The sequence below is a fragment of the Cetorhinus maximus genome, chromosome 3 (genome assembly GCF_964194155.1).
Source record: "Cetorhinus maximus chromosome 3, sCetMax3.hap1.1, whole genome shotgun sequence".
Taxonomy (NCBI): domain Eukaryota; kingdom Metazoa; phylum Chordata; class Chondrichthyes; order Lamniformes; family Cetorhinidae; genus Cetorhinus; species Cetorhinus maximus.
In genome coordinates, this window is record NC_135881.1 from 102,127,650 (window position 1) to 102,137,683 (window position 10,034).

General features: G+C 43.2%; 1 pseudogene across 1 annotated transcript; it reads left to right on the plus strand.

The window, feature by feature from the left end:
• Window positions 1-9,375: 9,375 nt before the first annotated feature.
• LOC144672977 (large ribosomal subunit protein eL27 pseudogene) lies at window positions 9,376-9,821 on the plus strand (annotated as a pseudogene). Its single transcript, XR_013574232.1, has one exon. The product of XR_013574232.1 is annotated as a large ribosomal subunit protein eL27 pseudogene (transcript).
• The last annotated feature ends 213 nt before the right edge of the window (window positions 9,822-10,034 follow it).

The window sequence follows — 10,034 nt, forward strand, 5'->3', positions numbered from 1 at the left end:
AAAGGGAGAGAAATAATGCGTCATGACATCAGGTGAGCGTCCTGAAGTCATTGCGCACTCACACGATATTTCAGTCGGTGGGTACATGTGGGAGTCGGCAGAACGTTCGCCGACAATTAAGAGGGCTGTTCATTAATTAATTAATTTAATTTAATTTTTCCCTGCCCATCCAACCTTACGGTTGGCGGACAGGCGAATAGGCCAAGTGGCCTTTGCATTTTTTGGGAAACCTCATCCACAGGTGGGATGAGGATTCGACCAGGGATTAAAAACGTATTAAAACTTTTAAAACTCATTTTTAACATATCCCTGCTCATGTGACAGAGTCACATGAGGGGACAAGTTTCCCTTATTTTTCAATTGTTTATTTTTAATGTTAAAAATCTTCAGCTCCCTGAGGCAGCTCTGTGCCTTCAGGGAGCTTTCACTGAGCACACCCGCGTGCATGTGCTGACTTCCGCACTCGCCCTCCTCCCGCCCCTGACCCAGGCAACACTGAGTGCTTCAGTGCACAATTCACGCTGGCTAACTGTTAATTGGCCAGCCAGCATGAAATCGCGGTCAGGGCCCAATCGCGGGCGATGGTCAGTTTCGCGGCCGCTCCCGGCCCGCCCACCATGCCCGCGTGACGAGTTAACAATCCTGCCCTTTATAAAACAGCATATCCTTTAACTTTAACTTTATCCTGTAAGGACACTATTCTATTCTCCAAGTTTCTCCATCTCTGTCTCATCTGTCCTGATGATATCACTTCTTGTACTTTGCTTCCAATACATGTTCCTTTTTCCTCAAGCAAGGATTGTCCTCCAATGTGGTTTACAGGGCCCTCAACCATGTCTGTCGCATTTCCTGCAATTCTGCTCTCACTTCATTCCCTCCTTTCCAGAACCATTTCCTCTTGTTCCTGTTGTTCTGATCTTTCACCCCACCAACCTCCACATTCAATGGGTCATCCTCCGCCATTCCTTCTACTTCCAACATGATGTGTTTAAACTAACTAGGCAGGAGGATGGGATACAGAGTGGAGGTACAGTAGGGGGTCATGCGCTGCCAAATATAGAAAAGAAACTAAGTCAGCCTGGAAGGCAGAGCAAATATAGACCTGTTAAAGCACATGGGAATAATGCAGGGCTGGATTGCACCTATTTTAAAGCAAGTAGTCTTATAAGTAAGGCAGATGAATTGAGGGCATTGATTAACACATGAGAATATGATATTGTTGCTATCACAGAGACATGGTTGAAGGAAGGGCAGGACTGGCAGCTCAATATTCCAGGGTATAGAATCTCCAGGCGTGACAGGGGGTTGGTGTAAAAGAGGTGGTGGCATTGCACTATTGATCAATTACTGTAGTAAGGAAGGATTGTATCTTAGAAGGTTCTTCAAATGAGGCCATATGGATAGAACTTAAAAACAAAAAAGGGGCAATCACTTTGCTGGGAGTGTACAATAGGCCTCCAAACAGTCCAGGGGAGATAGAGGAGCATATGTGTAGGCAAATCTCAGAGAAGTGTAAAAATAATAGGGTAATAATAGTAGGGGATTTCAACTTCCCCAATATCAACTGGGACAGTCTTAGTGTGAAAGGCTTAGAGGGTGCAGAATTCTTAAAGTGCATCCAGGAGCTTTTTGAGCTACCACATAGAAAGTCCCACAAGAGAAGGGGCGGTACTGGGCCTAATCTTAGCGAATGAAGCCAGGCAAGTGGTGGAAGTGTCAGTGGGGGGGCATAATTCTGTAAAATTTAAGGTTGTTATGGAAAAGGACAAAGATGGACCGGAACTAAAGGTCCTGAATTGGGGGAAGGCCGATTTCAATATGATAAGACAGGATCTGGCCAAAGTGAACTTGGAGCAGCTACTTGTAGGAAAGTCTATATCAGACTAGTGGGAGTTCAGGGCCAATATGTTCCCATAAAGGTGAAGGGCAGGACCAACAAGTCCAAGGAATCCTGGATGTCAAGGGATATAGGGGATCGGATAAGGAAGAAAAAGGTGGTTTATGGCAGATACAGAGGGCTGAAAACAGCAGAAGACCTAGAGGAGTATTTAGAAAGCGTAGGTGGGGGTACTTTAAAAGTAATTAGGAGAGCAAAGAGGGGGCATGAAAAAACACTGGAAGACAAGATAAAGGAAAATCCCAAGGTATTTTATAAATATATTAAGGGTAAGAGGATAACCAAGGAAACAGTAGGGCCCATTACGGACCTAAGTGGCAATCTGTGCATGGAACCAGAGGATGTGGGTGAGGTTTTGAATGATTACTTTTCATCTGTGTTCACTATGGAGAAGGATGATGTAGGTGTAGAAATCAGGGAGGGGTCTGTAATATAGTTGAACAAATTAGCATTGAAAGGGAGAAAGTATTAACGGTTTTAGCAGGCTTAAAAGTGGATAAATCCTGAGGCCCAGATGAGATGTATCCCATAGTGCTTGGTGAGGCAAGGAAGGAGATTGCAGGGGCTTTGACACTAATTTTCAAATCCTCTCTGGCCACAGGAAAGGTGCCAGAGGACTGGAGGACACTGAATGTGGTACCATTATTCAAGAAGGGCAGTAGGGATAAACCAGGTCATTACAGGCCAGTGAGTCTAACATCAGTGGTATGGAAACTATTGGAAAAAATTCTGAAGGACAAGATTAATCTCCACTTGGAGAGGCAGGGATTAATCAGGGATAGTCAACATGGCTTTGTCAGGGGGATATCATGTCTAACAAATTTGATTGAATTTTTTGAGGAGGTGACTAGTTGTGTAGATGAGGGTAGTGCAGTTGATATAGTCTTCATGGAGTTCAGTAAAGCTTTTAACAAGGTCCCACATGGGAGAATAGTCAAGAAGATAAGAGCCCATGGAATCCAGGGCAATTTTCCAAATTGGATCCAAAATTGGCAGGAGGCAGAGGGTGATGTTCGAAAGTTGTTTTTGCGATTGGAAGCCTGTGACGAGTGGTGTACCACAGGGATCGGTGCTGGGACCCTTGCTGTTTGAAGTGTACGTTAATGTTTTAGACGTGACTATAGGAGGTATGATCAGTAAGGTCACAGATGACACAAAAATTGGTGGTGTCATAAATAGTGAGGAGAGAAACCTTAGATTACAGGATGATATAGATGGGCTGGTAAAATGGGCAGAGCAGTGGCAAATGGAATTTAATCCTGAGAAGTGTGAGGTGATGCATTTTGTAAGGACTAATACAACAAGGGAATACACAATGAATGGTAGAACCCTCAGAAGTACAGAGGATCAGAGGGACCTTGGTGCACATGTCCCTAGATCCCTAAAGGCAGCAGTATGGTAAATAAAGTGGTTAAGAAGGCATATGGGTATTTGCCTTTATTAGCTGAGGCATAGAATATAAAAGCAGGGAGATTATGTTGGAGCTGTATAAAATGCTAGTTAAGCCACAGCTGGAGTACTGTGTGCAGTTCTGGTCACCACACTATAGGAAGGATGTGATTGCACTGGGGAGGGTGCAGAGATTCACCAGGATGTTGCCTGGGCTGGGGCATTTCAGCTATGAAAAGAGACTGGATAGGCTAGGGCTGTTTTCCTTAGAGCAGAGAATGCTGAGGGGGGACCTGATAGAGGTATACGAAATTATGAGGGGCATAGATAGGGTAGATAGGAAGGAACTTTTCCCCTTAGCGGGGGTGTCAATAACCAAGGGGCATAGATTTTGCGTAAGGGGCAGCAGGTTTAGGGGGGATTTGAGAAAAGTTTTTTTCACCCAGAGAGTGATTGGAATCTGTAACACATTGCCTGAGGGGGTGGTAGAGAAACCCTCACAACACTTAAGAAGTATTTGGATGGGCACTTGAAATGCCATAGCATGCAGGGCTATGGGCCAAGTGCTGGAAAAGGGATTATAATAGATAGGTGCTTTGATGACTGGCACAGACACAATGTTTCTGTGCTGTATAACTCTATGACTCTATGAAGTTATTCAGAAGAAAACTGAAAGAAACAAAAAGGAATGATTTTGGCCTCATATTAAATAATTAAGAAAGTTCGTCTCCTGGTTAACAGGGGTTACCTTAATTTTCCACCTCAACTGTTTCCCATGACAGGATGTCAGGATAGTCTGCAGCTGTTGTCCACTTTCTGTTACTCCCAGCAAAGATATGATTCACACAGAGGAAGTGGGGTAATTGTTATGAGAAGTGCTCACTTTTCTAGTTTTCTTTCATGTTACTTTAGACATTTAATTAGCTTAGCACGATGCTGTTTGTTTCTGTGGCTTTTTTCCCATACTCCTCTTCCCTGACGATGTTGACTTTTCTCCCCTCTAGAAAATGTTCAGTGTCTACCCTTAATGAGTGTAACTAAACAATGAATGTAACATTGTCCATAACTGATGCCCACATATCAAAGCAGCAGGATCACAAGCTAGTGATTAGAAGTGGGGCCATGTGAATTTCCCCAGGGTTGCTGAGAACAACTATAAAATGCATGTAGTTGTACTGGCTCAAATCAGTGGGCTCAACAAGGAAAGGGCACAAAACCTAGGACCTTGCCAGGCTGCATGGCTCAGTTGCTCAACTATCTTAATTATGTGAACTATCAGGGAACCTTTGATGGTGTGTACTTAACTCTTTGATAGCTTCTTGTAAATTACATGAATTCAGAGACTAGACAAGAAAGGATCTGTGTACTAGATGTAATTAAGAGGTAAATGAGAGAGTGAACACTGTACAATGTAAGTCATCTTATTAAAGCAAAATGTGGTTTGCCCCCAATCCTGATTGCTGCCCAGTGACCTCTGATTGAAAGTGTGTCTGTGTAGATGATAGTTGAATTCAAGTTTGGACTTGGTTGTGATCCTCTCCACATTCCAATGCAGTACCGGCTTGTAGTTGGCTTGTTGCAAACACCATATCAGCTGTCCCACGCTTAGCCCTAAAACTACAATTATTCCGGGAGGACACCACCTACAAAGCTGTCTAGTAGCCAGTTTAAAAGGATTCTTGCGGGGATCTTTCCTGTGACTGATAGAAGACTTATTCCACGATAATTGCTGTGTGCATTTTTGGATCATTTCTGTTTCCATATGCTAAGTATGTTTTCGCCCTTGAGGTCCTGTGGAACTCTTTCCTGATCCTAGACACTCTTGAAGACGTCTGAAAGTTTGTTGACAAGCTCTGTACTATTACACTTACAACTCTCTGCTGGAATGCTGTTGGGCCCAGGGGCTTTGCCTTGTTTGGTTGATTTGATTTCCTTTATCACCTCTTCAGTGGAAGGAGGAAGAGACAAGCTTTTTTTCTCAGGCAACTGCTCAATCTGATGCAGGGAATGTGCTGAGATGTGGGAGTCTCTGCTGAGGAGCTCAGTGAAGTGCTCACACCACCTTCCCATTACAGCTGCAGTGATTTGTTCATTTTAATTTGCTGTTAGGATAGGAGCAAAGGTTGTAGTGGGTGGGCCATATACAGCCTTCAGCGCATTGTAAAAACGTGGACCATGCTTCTCATGTTGCAGCTCATCAACTTCTGTGCTCCACCAGTCATTCTGCATTTCTCTTAAAGCACACTGGAGTTTGTGTTTAGCATTTTTATAGGCTTGATGCTTAGTTGTTGACTGTTACATGTGCAAGCTGTTTCTGTTTGAGAAGATGGGAGAGGTATTCATCATTCTCATCGAACTAGTCTTGGTGCTTGCATTTACAGTATCCCAGGACATCTACTGAAGTCTTGAACTGATCATGGAGCTGTTTCCATTCATCTTCTACATCACTTAGAGGAGGAGATCAAACTGCAAAGTGTACAAGGTCTTTTACAGTGAACTGTCTCAGCTGGGGCATACAACATCAAGGCAGTCAGTACAAACAATAAGGACACCATAAAAAACAGCCTTACAAACGTTTATGTTACAGACCACTTCTGTTAGAAAAACACTTCAGCCGACCAACTCACGTGGAGGCAAGCACTGAAGTTTGGCTCAGCATGTTATAAGGACCATTTATGCCATACTCGCAACATCCAGCATGCCCAAAGGAAGACCAGAAATGGCACAGTTACAAAAGTTCTCACAAGCATCAACAACAACATGAATTGCTGGTTCCATGGACGGTCCATGCCGATCGCGCATTGAACTCCTCAGTCATGAAAGGACCCACATACGATAATGAAATCACTTACAGCTTAGATATTCAACAACGAGGAGTCTGCACGACGCAGAACTAACATTCACTGTGGTATTCATGGAGAATTTGGCCACTGAAGTCTCCCAGCAAAAGGCAGCTCTTCAGAACAGAAGGGGATAATAGAGGAGGAAAATAGAAATGAAAAAATAAAATAAAATTCTGAATAAATGATTGCGGGATGGCAAGCAGGGAATATTGTACATCGATTAGTGGGCAAATCCAGTAAAAGACAATTCCTATTAGATTCAGGCCTCTTCCAAGATTAGTTATCTCTTGGTAGTATAATGGAATAGTGGTTCTTATTAAAACAATCCTGTTAATAAGCAATTCTACCCAGTCCAACTTATGACATATAGGATTGATTTCTTTAAATTTCAGTACAGAACTTATAAAAAGTATAGGAAAAGGCTTATTTATGTTTTAAAGAGAATATAGAACTCCCATTTAAACATAAAATGGAAACCCTGACTGGTTGGCCTCTGAAAATATGTAGTTGTTCAGATCTGGTTCCAAGTTCAGGAAACTTTGACCCTTTCAGTGGCATTGACCTGAAAAAAAAGCCTGAACTCTGAAAGGCTCACAGCTTCATGACCTGCAATTTAAAAAATTATTACCAGTAGAGGAAAACAGGTTTGGCACATGCTCACCTCAGAAAAGGAATCAAGATGCACAGTGTTAAAGAGCACTTTCGTTGCATGGAAACATTGTGCCAACATAGCAGCTGTTCAAATAATACACAGTAGTGCCCTGAGGACATTGCATGCAAATGCCACCACCATAGTTCAGATTTTGCTTTCCTCTCACTTAAAAACCCAGAGTGAAATCCTTGTCGACCAACGACTCGGTGGATCATTATTATAATTATTGGAAACAAAACAGTTGAAATGTGTAATCCAGAAGCTTAGAAAAAGACTGAGACAATGCCCAGCAGTGGTGCTTCCAAGTAGTTTATGTATCCCACACGCATCAATGACACCTGTATCTGGATCAAGTGTCAGTAAGCAGAGTTTAGAGGCTCCTTGCCAAGGCAGTTCTCTACTAAACACGTTTATTGCTCCTCTTATATCTGCTCTTTCAGTTTTTTTTCCTGTAGAATTTTAGTTTGACCAGAAGAAGATAAGTAGCAATGAATTTTGGCAGACCATTTCACAATACAAATTAGCAAATAAATAATGAGTTATATATCCTGGAACAATGTTGCAGCAGCTACAAAAATGGAAACCTACAGATTGAGCATACACACATGCACTAAGGGACATCTACAAACACATGCACACGCATAAACAGACACAATGAAGAAAGGGAACACTTTTCCAGTTACAACATTGAAGCTATAGGGCTGCTGCATTGCAAGGTTTGCAGTCCCATAGAAGCCTGCGAGGGCCACTACCACCAGATTTTCCAGTATCATATCTTAGGTATTTAGGCTTTAGATTCAAGCACTGAGAGCTTGTCAAAGTGGGCACTAGAAATTGATGATATGATAAAGTAACGGTTATAGTACTGGGATTGCATCCCAGACAGAATTAATTAAAATCCCAATATGACAAATTGTGAAGTTAAATTTAATATATCTATTGATTTGTCATCTACTGCCAGAATTAAATATCACAAAAGCTGCTGGATGGTTGTAAAAATCCAATTGGTTCACTAAGTCCCTTCAAGGAAGGGAACTTGCCACCCTATCTGGTCTAGCCCTAATGTGACTCCAGTCCCACACCATGTAGATAAATCTTAACACTCACAGGGCAACTTGGGATTGGCAATAAATATTGTCATTGTCACCCATATCCCAACAACAAGGCTTAAAGGGTTACAGCTGGGATTTAAAGGGTGCCACTACTTCAAAGTGTGTGGCCATATGTGGCAGATTTTACAAAGACTTTATGTTATAAAAGAAGTGACAGATAAACGCTTGTTTTGGGGAAAAGAAATGTATGGACAAATGACAGATGAGCAAATGATGGAATGAACCAGCACCAAATGTCTGCTGCATGAGGTGAGTGCAAGTAAATCTGCCCTGTTTGGCACTTCAGAGTACCCTCCCCAGAGGACAGCTGTGCAGTATGTCTGGCAAGCAGCATCCAGCATCAACATTGTGGAACCTGCAAACAGACCTGGAAGGTGCTAGCATACCTTATAATGAAGGTGCCAATATACAACTATACATCAGAACCGTATGGGTCAACGGCCCAAGTATTCAAGCTGTAAACTGCTGTCTGTCAACATGCCACACATTTCTGTTAGTTAGGGAGACTAAGACACAGAGACACCAGGCTGAATCTTTTGCACATATAAAATTGTCTGGCACTGGGACCAAGGATTTGGGCGGTCAATGGGAGGTCCTACAGGAATATCTTCCTGGCAGCCCCACTGGGAGAGATGATGATGCTGAAGAAGAGGGAGACTTAAGGGGCACCTCATGGCAGGCTCTATAGTCGGTTTAAAAATACAAGGTCCAGGATTGTGATGGGCCTCAGAGTGGAGGGAAAATCCCTCCCCAAGAACACCTGGGGCCATGATTAGATTGCAGCTCCCTGACACTGAGGCATTTCATTCAGCCCCCAGTGTCCTTCTGACCTAGGAGGCCTGCCCTGAAATGTTGCTGGGCTCCCAATACATTGGAGTGCCTGTGCAATGCTGGGAGAATTTTTCAACATCGGATAATGGACCTTGATTGAGGCCTTAATTACATTATTGCCTGCCTGCTTCTGTTGAGCTGCTTTCATGCAACAGCAATTATATCCAATCATTGCCAGGTAAAGAAATAAATTACATTTGTATCACATTCTCAGGAAGTCACCAATCATATTACACGATATTTCTTTCTTCTCTCTGACCATTATAGCCAAGGTGAATTGCTGATGTTGCTAGATTTGCAAATCGGCCTGTTCTCACAACTCATCCCTTACAAATGAAGGGAAATCCGCTATCAGGCTCTAGGAGGGAGGTGTCAGCTGTGGCTCAGTTCATAGCACCCTTGCCTTTGAATCAGAGGGTTGTGGGTTCATGTCCCACTCCTGGAAACCAAGAACTGTGATTGTACTCGAAAAGAGTTGCAATCTGTGACTGTTGATAACTCGAAAGAGTATCAGGCTCCAGGAAGAGGTGTTAGCTATGGCTCAGTTCATAGCACCCTCGCCTTTGAATCAGAGGGTTGTGGGTTCATGTCCCACTCCCGGAAAACCAAGAACTGTGAAGCTTTTCAGGTGGGTGGCGGCCATTGAGCAGCAGCAACGGAGCCGAAATGGGAAAGCTTATGAAACCTGGGAAGGTTGTTCTGGTGCTGGCTGGGCGCAAAGGTGTCATCGTGAAGAACATCGATGATGGAACCTCTGACAGACCCTACAGTCACGCTCTTGTTGCTGGTATAGATCGTTACCCTCGTAAAGTGACTGCCAAAATGGGCAAGAAGAAGGTGGCCAAGAGATCCAAGATCAAGTCCTTTGTGAAAGTATATAACTACAACCATCTGATGCCAACCAGATACTCAGTTGACATTCCTCTGGATAAGACCATTGTGAACAAGGATGTATTTAGGGATCCTGCTTTGAAACGCAAAGCCAGACGGGAAGCCAAAGTAAAGTTTGAGGAAAGGTACAAGACAGGAAAGAATAAATGGTTTTTCCAGAAGCTCCGATTCTAAATTGTATTCCAGTATAAATAAATATTCAATCAGGCTCTGGGAAGAGGTGTCAGCTGTGGCTCAGTTCATAGCACCCTCGCCTTTGAATCAGAGGGTTGTGGGTTCATGTCCCACTCCTGGAAACCAAGAAATGTGATTGTACTCAAAGAAGAGTTGCAATCTGTGACTGTTGATAACTCGAAAGAGTATCAGGCTCTGGGATGAGGTGTCAGCTGTGGCTCAGTTCATAGCACCCTCGCCTTTGA